Raw genomic sequence first — 20,106 nt, 5'->3', positions numbered from 1 at the left:
CCTTCTAGAGGTGTGCTTTGTCCCTTTGGCGCAAACACAGGTGACAGGTTTGGAGAGGGGGCCGCAGGGGGACTGCCTGGCAACTCAGCCAAGAAAGCAGCTTCTATCATTATTCCTCCCCATTCAAAGGTGGGGTTTGACTTGCCAGTGCGAAAAAAGGCCAGTGGTTGGGCTGTAAGAGAAATCGGCTTCTTTCATTACTCCCCTCCTCCAAGGGCAGGACCTGCTCTGCCAGGCAGGAGCAGGGGCGTTGCCTGAGTCCGCTGCCTGGGCAACACGCCACAGCAATTTTAGGCTATGGGCTCCCAAAATGGTGGCCACCCACCTACAGAGAGCCAGCGCTGGAGGCGACTGTATGGCAGGTAGCCCAAAATTCTCAAAAACAAATAAAAAAGCCCAGAGGCCAAATAGGAAATGAAAATGGGCATGAGGTGATAGTTCATTAAAATAAACAAAAATAACTGCAATTATATTAAATTTAATCTCTTTCATAATTAAAGAAATGCAAAGAAAACTACCTTTTTTACTCATTAGATTGGCAAATGTCAAAAGAGGAACATGGTAGGCAATACTGCACACTATCCCAATTACTATTTAACATTGTATTAAAAAACTTAACAAATGCAATTAGGCAAATACATGTGTGTAGGTGTATACAAGTTTGAAAGGAAGAAAAGAAAATGCCATCCTTTGGTCATGATGTGGTTAGCCACCTGCAAAATCTGAAAGAATCATTTTATACAATTAAATTTATAAGAGTCCTGAAAGATAAATAAAATAGGTGAGGAAACAGGCATTGAGACTCTGAAATTTGTTTTCTGGAGGTAGTGTAAATTAGTTGACCTTCTTTCAAATGTAATTTCCTTGTCTTTCCTCATATATGTGTGTGAGGAATTCCTCATATGTGCATATATAGGAGGAATATATGTATTATATATATATTAAGACATACATTGTAGTGATGTCTATTGTAGTCAAAAACAGAAACATTAACATCCATCATGAGGGAAACAATGAAAATAGTGAAATATACTTTGTTATCTTACTATGATGTGTGGTACATTGAATAATGCCCCCCACGATATCCACTCTGTGATACCAAAACCCTATGGATATTTTATCTTATATAGTAAAAGAGTCTTTGAAGATGAAATCAAATTAAGGATTTTGAAATTGAAAGATTATCCTGTATTATTCATGTGGGCCCAATTTAATCATCAGTGTCCTTCTATGGAAAAATACAGAGAGAGATACTACTACAGAAGAGACATCAATGTAATGGTAGAAATACAGATTGGAGTGATGAGAGGGAGGGTCCACAGATCAAGGAATAAAAACAGTCACTAGAAGCTGGAAAAAATAAGGAGATTCTCCCTTAGAGTTTCCAGAAAGAACCAGCCCTGCCAAAATGTTGAATTTATCCCAATGAAACTGATTTTATACTTCTGAACCTCCAGTACTGTAAGAAAATAAATGTGTGTTGTTGTAAGCCACAAATTTTGTCATAATTTTTATAACAATATGAAACTAATATGTACTGGAATACTATATAGCCACTTACAAGTTGGGGCAGATATACATCTGTTGATGTGATTTAGCTCCAAAATATACTTGGTAAAAAGTAAAAAAACAAAACAAAACAAATAGAAAACAGCGAGAAAAAAGTGGAGTGGTGGATATTATGCTAGCATTTTTGTAGGAATGGGTGTATTTTTATATGTACAAAAACACACACACATATATATATAGATTATCTCTGGAAGAAATCCACAAATAATAGTTTCCCAAGAGTGGTTGAACTGGGGGGACCGAGGTCAGTAGTTGCAGATATACTTTTCCCTTTGGACTGTTTGATTTGTTTTTGTCGTATTCATATGTTATTCTTTTCACAAATAAAGAACTCAGCTTATGATCTTAAAAGATTAAAGATTTAAAAAATGCTGTTAAGTTTTTGATTGTGGTATTATTGAATGTATAGATTGATGTGTGTGAGAGTTGACATCTTGAAAACATTGCCTTTTCCTACAGGAATATATTATGTCTCTCCACTTATTAGGTCAGTCATCTTTTAATTCTTCCAGCAAAAATTTCAGATTTCCTTAACCTCTAAGTCTTACACAATTCCTGTTACTTATATCATCAGTTATTTATAGTTTGATTAATATTTTAAATGGAATATAATGTTGAAATAAAACCACAATTTCTTTCTAATTCTTTCATTCTTATTTATTTTTGCTTCAGTTGTTGTTACCTAGGAATTTTAGTATGATATGAAAAAGAAGCAGGGAGTGTGAGAATTTTCATCTTATTCTGACATGAATGATAGCCACTTTGTATATCCTTGTCATAGATTTTTGGTAGATGTATTTTATAAATGTCAGGAATATCTGGATTGCTAATAGCTTTTATTAAAAGCAATTTTTTTTTTACTAAACGCTGTTCTCTGCTTTCATTTATTTTAGAATATTACAGTGATATAAACAATTTGATTACATACATTGTCTTTGAACTACCTGAGTCAGAGCTACAAGTGTGCCCATCCCCCAAAACAGAGTGCATCACACCCATTAGGTGTGAATTTACCCATCCCCTCTTCCTCCCTCCCACTGCCCTGACACCTGATGAATGTTACTTCCATAAGTACAAATAAGTGGTGATCAATTAGTACCAATTAATGGTGAGTACATGTGGTGTTTGTTTTTCCATTCATGTGATACTTCACTTAGAAGAATGGGCTCTAGCTCCATCCAGGATAATACAATAGGTTGTTCACCATTTTTTGTGGTTGAATGGTACTGCGTGGTATACATATACCACATTATTAATCCACTCATGTATTGCTGGGCACTTGGGTTGTTTCTACATCTTTGCAATTGTCAATTGTGCTGCTATAAACATTTGAGTACAGATGTCTTTTTTATAGAATACCACTATAGCATCAAAGAAAATAAAATACTTAGGAATATATTTAATTAAGGAGATGAGAAACCTGTATAGGGAGAACTATGATACACTGTGAAAAGAAATTTCAGAGGATGTAAAAAGAATGGAAAACCATACCATACTCATTGATTGGCAGAATCAATATTGTTAAAATGTCTATGCCACCCAAAGTGATCTGCAGATTCAATGCAATCCCTATTAAAATATCAAAATCATTTTTCACAGATTGAGATTCTATGCTTCATATGGAACCAGAGAAGACCCTCTATAGCCAAAGGTACGTTAAGGAAAATGTTTTTGCTTCCATTTATATGGTAGTGTAGTTTTTTTTTAATCTCTCAATAGTAAATTAATGAATTTATTTTATGTTACAGTATCTTTCACTCCTGACCAAAAAAAAAAAAAAAAAAAAAAAAGCTACTTGTTTATGTTATAGCATCTTTTCATTCCTAAAAAGGAAAACTACTTTGTTATGTTTTACATACTACTAAATTTAGTTTGCTAATACTTTAAGATGTTTCCATCTATGGTCAGAATTGCAATGCTTCCTTCCTATATTAACCCTTTTCAGACTCCAAACTCTTACACATTAAAAAATATATATATTCCTTTTTCATTTAAGGAAATAAGAATTTACTTTTTTAAATTTTAACTGAAACAATTTCAATAAAAGATAGTTTTTCTTTTTCTGAATATTTACCAATACTGACCTGTAATGTCTTCTGGGTCTGAAAGCTTATAGGAGGATCTTTTCAACTGTAGATTATGGATTTGATTTCTTTAGTATTTATAGACATAGGGATATTCTCTAATTCTTCTTTAGTCATTTTTGATAGTTCACGTAGTCCATTTCTAATATTTCCCAAAATTTCCAAAACCTATTTTAAAAATTCTGCTGTGTTAATAATCTCTTTTCATTTTCAGAATTATTTTCTCCTATACACTCTTGCAATTTGCCTATTTTACGTGTTTTCAAAGAACAGATGTTAGTGTTTGTTGAATCCATTTTTTATTTACCACCCATTAATTTCTGCTGTTATCTCCTTCTATTTCTATGGGTTTCTTCTGTTATTCTCTCTCTCCTTTCTAAAGTGGAACAAGGAGCCCATTAATTTTTGGTCATTTTAGTTTGTTTTATAGTACATGCATTTGTAAGCACATTTTTTCCATTAAGTACTATTTTGGTAGCACATCATGAATTTTGATATGTAGTGTTTTTCTCCTCTTTCAGCTCTTAATGTTTTCTAATTTCCGTCATGCTTTTTTATTTGATCCATATGTGGTTTCTTATTTGTAAAGTTTTAATTTTTTATTATACATCTAAGCATCCATTAGAGATTCCTCATTTTATTATACTGTACTTAGAGACTGTGATCTGTGTATTTTGGATTCTTTTATATTCATTGACTGTACCTTTGGGACATAGTATACAATACATTTTTGTTAGTTTCAAGTGTTCTTTAAAAATATATTCTGTATATGTTGCTTAAAGAAAATTTGCTGATTTTGTGATTCAAGTAGAAGTACCCTTAGCAATTTATCTTCTTGATTTTCAGTTTCTGAAGGAAGTGAGTTAAATTCTCCATCATTCACTGGGCATTTCTTAGTTTTCATGGAGCTGCCATAGGGGCAGTCAATCCATATCTCATTTCTTTGTGAATTGATTTACACAGTGGAAGACTAATTGTATGAGGTATCATTGTACTAGATATTTCATAAGTGCTATGTTGTAGGGTGAATCATGCCCATCAATTTACATGTTGAAGCCCTAACCTCTAGGTCTTTAGAATGTGACTGTATTTGAAGATAGTACCTTTAAAAATGTGACTAAGTTAAAATGAGGCTATTAGGGTGGATCCTAATCCAATATGACTGGTGTCTTTATAAGAGAGGAGCTTAGGACACACAGAAAGATGCAAGGAGCACATGCACATCGTGGAAAGACCATGTGAGAACATACCAAGAAGGTAGCCATTTGCAAGCTAAGGGGAGAGGCCTCAGTAAGCCCCAAACCTGCTGAAACCTTGATCATGGTCTTCTAGCCTTCAAAAATGTTAGAAAATAAATTTCTGGTATTTAAGACACCCAGTCTGTGGTATTTTGTTGTGGAAGCCATTGCAAATTAATACATGCTGAAAAGGGAAGGGAAGGTGTGGGTAGCAAATACTAATTAAAATCTATGTCTAGATATGAATATAAACAGCATTGGTTGCTGCTGCTGGCATGTTGGTTTATTGATGGTGGTAAACACTATGTCTGCTTAAGTGAGGAAGATCCCATGTTTTTAAGATTATACTTAACCTGTAAATGTAACTAGCATTGTTACTTTTCTGTGAGATCACTGAAATAGATGAAGAAAACACATATGAAATACCAACAAATATTCTTTGTCTGCTATGTACCAAAATAATTCTCAATATTTTCTTGTTGTTTATTTTTGCTGTAAATAAAAATGTCTATGACAAGATTCCACATTGATTATAAAGTAGCAGAAATTGCTCTTGTTGGATGATCAGGAATGTGGAAGGAACAAACTTAGTGAACTAAAGAAAAGGAAAACTGGAGAAGAGCTATGTAGATGAACATCAAGTGACATTGCTAGAGCCTGAAATATTATTTTTTAATATGAATGTTCTACTGATTAGATTGCTCTAATTTCTCTCCACTGGGATTTCTATTCCCTATTGTCCTTCAGGGTCATTTCAGAGTGGGTCTTTAACATCCTAGAATTCAGTTTTGAATAATGCAGAATATTCCACAATAATATCTGAGGACCATGTTCAAATGATTAATTTTCATTCTCAGTGAACTGGTCATATAAAATTTCTCATAGGATCATGGGTGTTAGTTGAGGGAGAGGCATATTTGTAGTATAAGCACATGAGAAATGTGAAAAATACACTCATGAAGGTTATTTGTGTCTTTAGAGTCTACGATTTCCAGTTGACAAAAAACACGGCTTGGCATGCTCAACTTTATGTTTAGTGTCACAGATAAACCCAATTCATGATAGACATTTGGATTTCACGGCTACTTACTATTTCATGTTCTGGTTTCCGGTATTTACCAGCAGTTAGTAAGATCTCATAAATTACTTCTCAAAAGTTGTTTTTAAGAGGTGGCATGGCTTTACTCCAAAACGTTAATGATTTTCAGTCTAATTTGTCATGGCTTTACAATAGGGTCCATGGAGCATTCCAATATATTAGTGAAATTTTAATCATATCTGGATCTGTCACATCCATATACTTATATAAGGGCAACTAAAAGCAACTGGAGAGCCTTGTCTTTTCTGACCCCCTGAAAATGTGGCAGCATAAAAATGTATTAACCTCATAGGATAAAAACATGTATAAATTGTTATACCTCTTTATTAAAAACATAACATCTTTCTCCTTAATCATGAAGGAGGTGTTCTGACTTGCCTTCAGATTATGGGTTCCTGGGAAATTTGCTCTATTTTCTTGAGATTTATTTTCTACATGTTTGAATATTATTTCAAGGCATCCACAGAAACCACTAATTTATGTTTCCCTGGTCCTATCAGCAATACGTTGTTAATGTAACAGACCAACACGGATATCCTGCAGGATGGTGAGGCAGCTAAGTTTCCTTTGTACTAGGCATGAAGAAAGTTGACATAAACCTGAGGGAAAATGGTAAAGGTGTACTGATACACCTAGGTAAAATACAACTGTTGCTGGTGTTCTCTGATTAACAGAAAGAAGAAAAATGTTCCACCAGATTAAAATCTTCATACCAAGCAACACTAGCCCTACTGATTTATTCCAGTAAGACCTCACCTTGAAATTCAGCTACAAAGCCTCTATTTGTTTAAGTTTACCAACATCCAGTAACATTCTCCAAGACCTATTGGACTACGTATTTGCCAAATAGCAGAATTAAACAGGTCTATTATGAGGATCAATAGGCTTAAATCTTTAGAGTCATTCATGGTGGCATATTATTCTACAGTACCCCAGGGAAATAAAACTGTTTTATAGGTATTGGGAGCCCTTAAGTGGCTCAATAGTCAGGGGGTCAAAACAGAATTGTATAATTTGTTGAGAGGATATATCTCAAAATATAACCCAAACTGGGAAAAAAACCTTACAGTATGAGTTTGTTGATATATGATGAAATATGTCCATATTCAACAGAGAATTCCACTTGTCATTTGACTTCATATGTTCCCAATATGACTAATAAATTAAAATCACATGGTATGTTATGAGGAGGTAGTGTTAGTTCTACTGCTCATATATAATCTCCCTAAGATATTTATGCATAATATTTATGGCATCATATCAATCAAACTAAATGAACAAGAAGTGGCTAGCATATCAAAAGTCTTGATTTTATTACATTCTCTAGAGAGTGTGAGATTTATTCATGAACTTTAAGGACATAGACACATTAATAAAAATCATTTAGCCAGTGGTCAGTGGCATTTCAGTATATATCATCTGTTGTGGGCTGATTTGTATACCCCCAAAATTTGTATGTTGAATTTCTAACCTGTAGCACCTCAAAATGTGACTGTATTTGGATAAGGGGCCTTTAAAATAGGTTATTAGGTTTAAATGAGGCCTTTAAGGTATGCTCTAATCCAATCTGAGAGTTTCCCTTATAAGAGGAAATTTGGACAACTGAGAGACACCAAGGACACACTCACACAGAGGAAAGACTATACGAGTAAACAGTGAGCAGGTGGCCATCTGAAAGCCAAGGAGAAAGGCCTCAGAAAAACAAACAAGTAAACACACCTCCCCACAGACACCTTGATCTTGATAAGGCTTTAATAATGTGAGAAAATAAATTTCTGTTATTTAAGACACCCAGCCTACAGTATTTTTTCTTGCAGCTCCAGCAAACTAATGGACACATCTGAAGCTCTGACTCGGGTGGGGCAAAGGCAATATATGTAACCTAAACATTTGTACCACATAATATGCTGAAATAAAATAAAATAAAGGAGAGATTGTTGCAACTTGCACCTTCCACTAAGGAAGTACAGTGCCTGACAGGTGTCTTTGGTTTCTCTCAACAGCATATTCAGTATCTGGAAAAACTGCTCCACCCATATACAAGGTGAGGTTAAAGACAGTCAGTTTTGCATAGAGCCCTGAGTAGGAAAAGGCTCTACATCAGTCCAAGCTGTGATAGAAGCACACCTATCACTTGGGGGGGGCATATGATCTGGCAAGATATATGGTGTGGGAGATATTAGTGGTGGCGAAAACAATGCCAAATGGAGATTGTTGAAAGACTCAGAAGAAGAATCATAACTTAGGCCCCAGGGATTCTGGAACAAAGTAACTCCACAAGCCCTCACAATTTGAGAGATTATGGATACTTGATCCACCAGCATAGGATTCCATACAACTTTGTGCCCCATCAAAGAATTTACTTTATAGCAAAGGAGCAGGACTGGTCACTCCCAAAAGCTTCTGGCCTCATAGAGAGCACTGGAACAACTTCTTAATGATACAACTTAAATGCAAATTCAGAGGTGATACTTTTCAAGGATAGGGTGCCATCACCCACAACACAGTTTATACATTGAATTAAAAGACATTTATAAAATGCTGGGTCTCTATAAAAAGGACAGGTAGGTCTGGAAACCAAATAATTCTTATCATTGATTCAGTGAGTCACTTGTAAAATATTCTTATTCCCACAACTCTGGAATTTTCAGGTTTAGAGGTCCTCAGTTTCAAATGGGCAACATTTTTGCCAGAGGACCCAGCAAAGTTAGCATTGAATTATAAACTGTTTCCTATGCCTTGGCACTCTAGGCTCCTTGTGTGAAAGGACCAGCAGGCAATAAGAGGAGTCACCACTCTGCCAGGGATAATTAGCATTGATCATGAGGAGGACATATGGCTACTGATATACCACGGGGACAGGGAGGAATATGTGTTCCCCAATAAATCCTCTAGGGTACCTCTTGGTACTCTCTTTTTACACTGTGATAATAAATGAAGCAATCCAGACCTGGGAAGGGTATGGTAACAAGGGGCTCAGATCCTTCATACATCATGATTTTTCTCATGTCACCAAGCTAGTCATCAATACCAAAATAGTTTCTATTTCAATGAGAGAAACCTAGAATGGAGAGTGGAAGAGAAAAACAGTATAAGCTGTGTCCCTAAAACCAGATGGAACAGTGGGAGTTGTGGTTCATCCCATCAACTTTCCTCTTCTAAACTTCCTCCAGGAAGAGAGGCCCATAAGAATCCTGGGGCAGCTGCTCCTGGAAATTATATGAAGTGAATCTAAGTAGCACAAGGGGTGGACTATAATGAAAATATAGATGCATTTCCCAGATCCCCCTTTAAGGAAGGACTTGTTGACCCAACAACTGTGAGTATCAGCAAACATCAGCTGTCAACTGCTTCAAGGTTTCTTTTGCTGCAGAGACCTGCATTGCCTAAAGCCATACCCCTTCCCAGGGTAGACCACATTCAGTAACGATTGAGGCAGAAGTATAATGTTCTGGTCATCTTGGCACAACTTAGGACAATCTGAATGGCTATTATAGCTTCATAACTACTCATGGGATTGGCTGGGGCTGGACTTGCATCACAGCTTGACTTTTCCCTCTGCACAATCTTGCTTCCTTCCTCTCTTTTCCACAGGTGTTGATCTAAAAGTCACTCAGACAAATAAATACTGCATGTTAAGTTCCATTTCAAAGTCAGCTTCCTGGAGAACCCAACCTGCAATATTTGCCTAACAATAGCCAGGGGTCAGACATTTAAGGACATAAGGTTTTGCTTACAAGGAAGAAAATTGGAAAATAAATTCCTTAGTAAGTTAAGTATGCTTCTGAGAATTTCTGAGCCTTCTGGGGTTATGTTCATTCTCTGTATCCAACAAAATATTACCATGAGAATTATTAGGATCTTACTCTTTCCAAATCACTGTGATAACTTTTTCACTTAAGTGTCCCAGCAGTAATGATAATTCAAACTCTGCATCAATCTTTGAGTTTGGTTTTCAACTTTAATATTAAAAAAAGAAGTCTATCAAAGGGGTCAGATAACAGTCCTGAGATTTATTACTTGCCCTGAGGGAATAATTTGGGATTTGATCTTTACCTGATTATGTCAGAAAAAAAATCATTTTAGGCCATCTCATTAAATTTGTTTCTAGCAGCAGTTCCCTGGCCTTCAAGAGCTTCACCTTCAGTGGGCTTATTGCCCTAGGATACCTCAAGCATACTTCAGTAGGTTCTCCCACACTCCATGACACAGTTTGCTTGTTTACCATTCTGGAATTTAAATGAACATCTTCCTGACTTTCATGTTATCTTAGCTCAATTAAGTATTTCAGATATATTTTCTTGAGGTCTGTTTCCTGGAGGTATGATATTAAGTTATCAACATTAATTATGACTAATTAAAAGAGAACAAAAGAAACTAATTGGAAATCAGGAGTAGGTCAACTATTTGGAAAACCAGTAGAACAAACAAGCCTCAGGAAAGACAAAATCTAGAGCAGCTCTGAGCATATCAGTAACAAAAATTCATAAACTATGTTGAGATATTTCCTAAGAATCTCCCCTCTAGGTTGTGAACCAGTGGGTCTGGGATATGACTTAGGGACTCATAGTTTTTACAGGGAGCTGTTTAGAATATTTCCCAAAGAAACCTAGCTTCAACTACCTCCTACCATTTGTATCTTTACGAAAATTTTAAATTTCCAGGGAAAGTGATGGGTCATGTGATTTCTGATGTCAGATTGTGTTGGGGTGCCTATTCAACAACCTACCAGGGGAATGTTGGCTGTGAAACAAACAACAAAAACAACAAAAATGTGTTAATTCCAGGAGTTCATAAAATTGACTAAATATGTGGATTTTTGTTCATTCTCCTTTTGTTATAATGTCCATCATATTGTGCTTACAAGTAGTTGCCTGTGTTGTTTCTGTATTACAGAATTTAATGAAAACTATCTTATGACCCAGTACAGAATTCATATTTATAATTTTTATACAGGTGCTTAAAAATGGATATATATAAAACTATATATTTTCATCATGTTATATGAATAATAAATATTCATACTTTTTGTATATTATTTCTATGAAAGGTATTTTACTTTCTTTCCCTCATTATGTATTGTCACATTCTCCCTATATTTCTAACATATATGCCTTTACTCATTTTAAATTTAGCAATAACAATAAATAACAATGTTATTCCTTCATTGGATTTTAAATTCTACAAATTTAACTGTCCCCCTGGGTCTCAGTTAATATATTTGCCCTTAAGCTACATTCAGTTTTGAATTATTGCCATACCTGCTTTCTTTTGATTTTATTTTAATATTTACTTGGTACGTTTTTTCTTTTATTTGATGATTTATGATGCAAAACTTGGAATACACAGAATAATATATGTAAAATATATATGTTTACCAGAGCATAAAAATAAAATGAACATCTATGAACCCACTGCCTTCTATCACCAGACCAAATAGCTTTTATAATTAATTCAATGTTGTTTTTAAAGTTTGATCACATAAGCCTCCATGAGCAATAGTTAGTTTCCCTTGTGGGAAAATGATGTCATTTTATACGTACACTCTGAGTCTCTTTTTTTGGTTTGTTTCCAATAAATATTAATTTTAAGTCCCATTCATATCCTTACATGTAGCTGTAGTTAAACCAATTTTCCTGATGAATTATATTGTATTGTATGAATCTACCATTTGTTGGTCCATTCTCCTATTAATGAAAATTCGAGTTTCCAAATATTTTCTATTGTAAACAATGCTGTTATGAATATTATCTTATGTATCTCCTAAGGCACATGTTGTAAAGCGTGGTCTCTGGACCAAAAAAAAATCAGCATCACTTGGAGACTTGTTAAAAATGCAGATTATTAGGTTCTACCTCAGTTTTGCTGAATCAGAGACTCCAGGGATGGCGGTAATCTCTGTATAATTTTAATGCATGTTGAAGTTTGAAAATTGTTGGTCTAGGCTGGAGATCTATCTATCTACCTATCTATCTATCATCTCCCAAGGGAGAAATTGCTGGATTGCTGGTCAAAGTTGTTTAACACATTCATCTTCACAGTGTAAGACAAGACTAAAGGCAAGACTAAATTATGTCCCAGGCTGACTTTATCTTTGTGGCCTCCTACAAGCACTAAATATGTACTCATGTGGTGTTCCATCCCTTCTTCAATATTTGGTGTTATCAGATAATTTTACATTTTGCCCATTTAATAGGTGGTAAAATAACAAATAAGTATAACCATTATTTCCTTTCCCCTGATGATTATTAAGGGTTATTTTCATGTAGTCTTTGACTTTTTCAATGAAACATTTTCATATTTTTCGAATTATTTTTTTCTGTTGGTTTATCTTTTTCTAATTGTTTTATATAAGTTTTCATATATTTTTGTACATTAAATCCTTGTCATTTATATTTGATAAAAATATGTTTTCACAGTTTGTGGCTACCATTCTCTTTCTTTTTACGAGTTTTATTTGACTATTAGAACTTCTCAATTTTAGTAGTCACATTTAGAAAACTCTACTTTGTATTTAAGGACTATATCTTAAGTAGTATTATACGTTTATATGCTTAGGTCAAAAAGATGCTTTATTACATTTTGTAATAAAATATAAAAACAGAAAATTTGTATTGCAACTTTGAAGCAGTGAAAAATGGATAAAACTATATATCTGTATATAGGCTGACAGTTGAACAAACTATGTTATATATAAAAATGTTAGAAAAATAGTTTCTATAGTACCTTTATAAACAAAAACAAAACAGAAAACAAGAAGAACATATCTATATCATCATAGGTAGGAAAGTAAGACATGAGCAGAGGAGTATGAAATGGGCAGATAAACAGGATGCTGAGTAAGACTACATACTGTAACAATAACAAAATAAGGATAATCACCAAGTGTCATAGAATGTTAACATAGTTAGGAAAGTGAGACATGAGTAAAGAAAATATGAAAACTGACAATGTAAACAAATGAGATATTGAGTAAGAGAACATATTGTAACAGTAACAAGATAAGAGTAACCCTAAGTGTCATAAGAAACATAGCAGAAACAACACAGGGCACATTATACCACATTACACTTTGCCCCCTGCCCCCAGTGAGCTTTGGGTACCGTGACATATCCAGACCTAACCATATAAGGTGAAAAACTCCCCCTGCCCAATGACTGGAAGGAGACAATATTCCTATTGATCAAGAAAAAAAAGAGGTTAATACAAGAGGTATTAGGTTACCATTTTTTTATGGCTGAATAGTGCTCCATGGCAATACCTCTTATGTTAACCTGGATGGAACTGGAGACCATTCTTCTACGTGAAGTATCACAAGAATGGAAAAACAAACACCACATGTACTCAGCATTAAATTGGAACTAATCAATCAACACTTATGTGCACATATAGAAATAACATTCATCAGAAATCAAGCAGGTGGGAGGGGATAGGAGAGGATGGATAAATTTATACCTAGCAGGTAGAATGCACACTATCTGGGGGGTGGGAACACTTATAATTGACTCAGATGGTACAAATTAATTTATGTAACCAAAACATTTGTACCCCAATAATATTCTGTAATAATAAATAAATAAAAAGCAACCATAAAATTTTTTTAAAAATTAAAAAATAAAAAGTATTTTTCCTGTGTTGTCAATCTGGGACAGGCAGAAAGATCTAGTTGAAACTCTTGCTCCATGTGCATAAAAAAGAAAAAAGAAAAGAAATTCTTCCTCCATTACTTACTAGCTGTGTGATTTTGTACAAGTTAACCTCAGAAAGGTTCAATTGCCTTTACTATAAAAGAAAGACTGTAAAATGTACTTTTGGAGATTAAAATGAAAACAAACACATGCAGGAAAAGAAAAAGAAAAGAAAACCTCTTTCTTCCTCCAGGGCACACAATTGGAATACATATCCCAGCGTTCTTTGCAGTTGGATATTGCCAGGCAACTGAATACTACCTAATGCAATGTGGAAAATATTTATGTATGCTTCTTTCAAGCCTGTTCTCTTAAACACATTTGCACCATTCCCCATGTTTATTCTATTCATCAGTTTTCTGGATGTATGTGGAAAATCCAGCAGGGCATTCCCAGGCCTTAAGGAATAATGGTGCCACATGATGGCAAAATTTTTACTTCCTGAATGATGCTGACCAGGAACTCAGAATTAGACTTTTCATGAAAATAAATTTACATTGTATAAGCCACTGAAAAAGAAAAAGAAAAAGAGAGGAAGAAGCAACATCATGAAGGAGGAGAGGCTGGACAGGAAAAAAAGGGGTGGCACAGAAAGCCCCAGAGCCACTGTCTGCTGGGACATGTGCCCACTTCTACCTCTTTTGGAGTGTACTATTACTTACTGATAGAACATTTCACTTGCTTACACAACTTGCTGTGTACCTCACTTTCATTCATTCTTTGATCCTGAGGAGACATAAATGGAGGCTTTTCATTAACAACTGGTATCACCTGGGTTTATATATTTTTATATGCTTTTATGACTATGAAGAAAACTGTGAACATTGGTTACAACAAGTGTGAGGAATTGGAACATTTAGTGATAGAATTACCTATTTATACAATCTTATATTATTTAACTTGTTCTAATAAAAATAAAAACTTATGTTTTATGATTATATTAATAATGTATACTTATTATTTAAAAACCCAACATTACCAAAAATATAATTAAGGAGAAAAATTTCCTGAAATATTTTACCACCCTGAGAAAACAAACATCAACGTTGTGATGGTGACCATTCTGTTAGGTACATAAACATGAACATAATTTTACCAAAATAGACAAATGCTGATGGTGACCATTCTGTTAGGTAAATAAACATGAACATAATTTTACCTAAATAGACAAATGCTGATTTTCATCTAAACTAGGTACTCAAAAAAGGGATCTTTTAATTGTGCAGGTAGTCCTTGATATATAATGAGAGGAGGGGAATTAATTTCACCTCTAATTTGTCAATATTTATAATAATTCTTTCTTACTTGAGCTTATTATTACATTCACTCTATAATCTCCAAAATAATATCAAATTACATTAGTCTCAGCAGGGATTACTGTCATGCTTTCTATGTTAATAGAATTAAACTTTTTATTTCACCTTTTATGATGATAGCACTTTGTTCTTGACTAGTCTTTATTGTTTCAAGAGGTTTAGCTATACTTTTATTTAGCCATTTTATGAGAATATATGATGAATTTTATCTCATATTTTATAATGATTGATGTTATCAATCTAATTATGTTATTTCTTGATTGTATCATTGAGCTTCTCCAGAGAAACAAAACCAATAGGAAAATAAATATATTTGTATACATGGATTTATTAGAAGTAATTGGCTCACATGATTTTGGATGCTGAGAAGTTCCAAGATCTGCAGTTGGCTACATGGAGACCCAGGAGAACCTGTGATGTAGTAGCAGTAGAAGTCCAAAGGCCTGATCACTCAGCACCAGGATTACTAATGGTGTAAGTTCCCATCCAAAAGTCAGCAGGCCCAAGACCCGAGAAGAAATGATTCAGTTCAAGTCTGAAGACAGGAAAAAAAGACCAATGTTCCTGCTCAAGTAAGTCAGATAGGACCATCCTCTTGATTGTGGAATGGTCAGCCTTTTTGTTCTATCCAGGCATTTAATCCATTAGATGAGGGCGACTCACATGATTGAAGTCAATCTTCTTCACTAAGCCTACTGATTCAAATATAAATTTAATCCTAAAACTTGCTGACAGAGACACCCAGAATAATGTTTGAACAAGTATCTTTGCATCCTGTGGCCCATTCAAGTTGGCATATAAAATTAACGATATGAATCCATCCCTTGTCAACTTAGCATACATATACATCTCCTTAAGCCATAATTAATCTTCAAGTAAAAACAATAGTAAAGCCATAATTCCTCCTAATATGATACAACTCTCCTCCATACAACTGAAAATGCATGAACTTTTCCCCAGAAAAGTAGAAAAAGTTCTTGAGTGATGATTACTCTTCTTCTTGATGTGTGATAATTTAAATACTATGATGTCAAATTCACAGTACTTTAATACTATGATATATAATCAATAGATCCTATGTTACACAATAATGTAATAAGAAAAGGAAGAAAACAAAGATTGCACACATATATTCAAAGCAAAGTAAGAATAGATACTCTTGATAATTACATTCCTCATTTCTGTAACTGGTAATATGATCATAGTTGGCATTTATAAATACTTTCTTCTATTACCCACTCTGTATTTGTTTTGTCTTCAGCAAGCACCTTGGCTGGTTGTGCTTGTTTACCTGGTGGGATAAGCGAAAACCTCACTCCTGAAGGGCCTGGGACATTCATAATTCTGCCTCAATTGAGTTCTTATGGTTTTCCATTGAATTTGAGCAAAGACTAAGATGCTCTAAGGGATCTGATGTATTCCAGACATACTCTATCTTACCTCTGTTGTGGAGTAATAGTCCAATTTATTGTAGGTAGTCAGGATCAATCACTTCAGTCAGCAGAGTAACTCCTTTCTTTGCCTGCTGATTCAAAGGTATGAGAAACCCACAGTGGCTAGGTGGCAGTCTTACCTTGCAGTTAAATGGAATTATTGTGTCTCCTGGTGGAAACATATCTCCCTTTGGAACCAAGATCTCTATGCCAGCAGAGCATAAGGTCATGGGAACAAGAAGCAAAAAATTATCTAGTGATTCACTAGTGGTAATAGTGAATGGTAGAATTCAAATTTTTACATCTTGAATTCTGGACCCATGAATCTAGGCTATCAGAGAAACAGCAACATACATTGGATGCTAATTCAGAAGATATCCAGCCTTTTGGAGAACCTTGTTGCAGCCTTGAAAAGTAATGCCACCTAAATGGCATTGTAATTGCATGTTTAAAAGGCCATTCCATCATGCTGTCAAGCCAGCTGCTTCAAGATAGCAGACGATATGATAAGACCAGTGAATTCCACCAGCATGGGCCTATCACACACTTCATGTGTTGTGAAGTAAGGTACTTGATAAGAGGCAGGGCTGTGTGGAATACCAAAGGTGGATAAGCATTCTGTGAGTTCATAGATGGTGGTTTTTGCAGAAGTATGGCATATAGGGAAGACAAATCCACAGCCAGACTGTCCGATCCAGTAGGAACAAAATGCTGCTTCTTTCATTATGGAAGTGGCCCAATATAAATCAACCTGCCATCAGGTAGCTGGCTGATCACGAAGAATAGTGCCATACTGGGGACTCAGTGTTGGTCTCTGCTGCTGGAAGATTGGACACTCATGATAGTTATAGCCAGGTTGACCTTGGTAAGTGAAAGTCCCTATTGCTGATTCTATGCATAGCCTCCATTCTTGCCACCATGGCCACTTTGTACATGAGCCCATTGGATGATGACAGGGGTGGCTGAGGAAAGAGACTGGCATCCATACAATGGGTCATCCTAACCATTTGATTATTAACATCCTCCTCTGTTGAGGTCACCATTTGGTGAGCATTCACATGGGACACAAATATCTTCAGTTTTGCCTACTCATAGAGGTCTATTAACATAACTCTCCCCCAAATATTTTGTCACCAATTTCCCAATCATGTACCTTCCAAGTCACTGACTACCCAGCCAAACCATTGCCCATAGACTATGCAATATCATATAATCAAACACTTGGTCATTTCTCCTTCCAAGCAAAGGGAATTCCGCAAGTGCACAACTCAAAGTTTTACCTACTGGAAGGATTTCCCTTCACCAATGTGCTTCAGGAATATCTCTAAAATGGGATATAGTGCTGCAGCTGTCACCTTTAGGGAGGTACCTACATATATTGCAGGACTATCTACGAACAAGGCCCAAGTATTCTCTTCCTTTGTCAAATTATTGTAGGAAACTCCCTATAATGCCATAGGTGCAGACGAACAGAGAAAAGGCAGTTTAGCAGAAAGAGCCATGGACTTTTGAGCCACTTCTTTATAAAACGTGCTTGTGCCTTCAAGGCCTGTTTGAGCCCTATAATATATATACCATTTTCATTTAATGATGGAGTGCTACTCTGCACATCCAACTTCATGGCTTGTTGGGTCAAGTAATAAACAGGTCATGATCAGCAACTCAGGTTGCATGCACATATTTATATATACATATATTTATAACATGTACCCACACATGTATAAATACTTGCATTCCTGGACTAATGCTATTAAGTAATAGTATACTTTATTGAAATAGTAAAAATTATAAATGTATTAGAATCAGTAAAAAGACAGTTGTTTAAAATGTATCAATACAGCATATGTATAGGTACGTGTATACATACATATATGTGTGTGGATATATATATGCAAAAACACATACACAAAAGTCTCTAGCTTTATTCTGTGCTAACTAAAATTAGCTAAAAATGGAAATTAAAAGAATTTATTCAAAATGACCATTGTAATATACTTCGCAACAAAGTTGTAAAAATTCAAGACCCATATGAATAAATTGATAAAATCATTATTTACTATATAAATAAGTAAATAAATGAAAGATGTATAATTAGAAATTGAATATAATAAATTTTATAATGATTTGCAAAGTTAATTCATAAATTTAATGTAATTCCAATTAGAATCACTGTTTTTAATACTTGGATATAATGGCCATATAATTTATTTAGAAGAAAAGTGCATAAGGGTAGCCAAGAAAATTATGAAAATGTATATTAATAGGAGACTTTTGTTTTCTACATTAAAAATTCCTTAAAGCCAAGTAACAAAACATAATAGTGCTATCATTGTAATAGACTAGCATGTCTGGCATTAGAAATTATAAGGCCCAGAAATATCCCAGTACAAATTGAGAATTTAATATGTGATTAAAATATTATGCCAATTCAGTAGGACAATATTATTTTTATTTAGTAAATGATACTGGCTCAAATGGTTTTCCATTTAGATAAAAAATAAGGTAGGATGCCTACCTCATATTTTATAAAAATAAATTTATACATGGATATACAAATTGAAAATCAGGGGAAATATAAAAAAAAATGAAAGAAAGACTTAGGCTTGGGAATGTGTTTTTAAACAAGAAACACAGAAAGGATATATTCATAATGAGTGTGATGCGCACTCTCTGGGGGATGAACATGCATGAAGCTCTGACTCGGGATGGGGAGGGGGGCAATGGCAATATACATAACCTAAACTTTTGTCCCTCCATAATATGCTGAAATAAGAAAAAGAAACATTTAGATTTTATAATATTTTGTACTGTCATTAATCTTGTCTATTTTCTTTAATAAAAAAGATGATAATTTTCCTGTTAATGTAGTTTTAGCTAGAGCACATATATAGAAAGTTGTACAACTCGTTCCCTTCAAGATATTTTACAAATTCAGTACAGATTTTTTCTTAGGGAAAAGTGCCTTCCCCACCATAATAGATCTCACTCCACAGATTCAGAAACCAATGTGGGGATTTTGCCAGATGCTGACGGAACTACTTCAAACTCCTGGACTCAAATGATGCTCCTGCCTCAGCCTTCCAAGTAGCTAGGACTACAAGCACACATGACAATGTCCGGCTAATTTTTCTATTTTTGTAGAGATGGTGTCTTGCTGTTGCTCAGGCTGGTCTTGAACTCCTGGCCTCAAGGAATCCTCTGCCTCAAACTCCCAAAATGCTAGGATTATAGGTGTGAACTACCATGCCCAGCCCCAGTGAGTGATTTGTCATCTCTCAGTCACTCCCACCCTCCAACCATTATTAAAATGTCAAAAAACAATAGATATTGGTGCAATTACAATGAATAATGGTCATTCTGACTGAACTAAGATGGTATCTCATTATAGTTTTCATTTGCATTTCTCTGATGATTAATGATGTTGAGCATTTTTTCATGCTTATTGTCCCACTGTATATCTTCTTTTGAAAAATGTCTGTCCATGTGTTTTGCCCACGTTTTAGTGGGGCTATTTGTTTTTTTTTTTTTTTCCTTGTTGAGTTGTTTGAGTTCCTTGAGGATTCTGGATATTAGCCCTTTGTTGGACATGCAGTTTGCAAGTATTTTCTCCTGTTCTGTAGGTTGTCTATTTATTATGTTGATTATTTATTTTGCTGTGCAGAAGCTTTTTAGTTTAATT

Source organism: Lemur catta, chromosome X (assembly GCF_020740605.2).
Source record: "Lemur catta isolate mLemCat1 chromosome X, mLemCat1.pri, whole genome shotgun sequence".
Taxonomy (NCBI): domain Eukaryota; kingdom Metazoa; phylum Chordata; class Mammalia; order Primates; family Lemuridae; genus Lemur; species Lemur catta.
The sequence above is the reverse complement of the archived record's forward strand: the minus strand, read 5'-3'. Positions refer to the sequence as shown.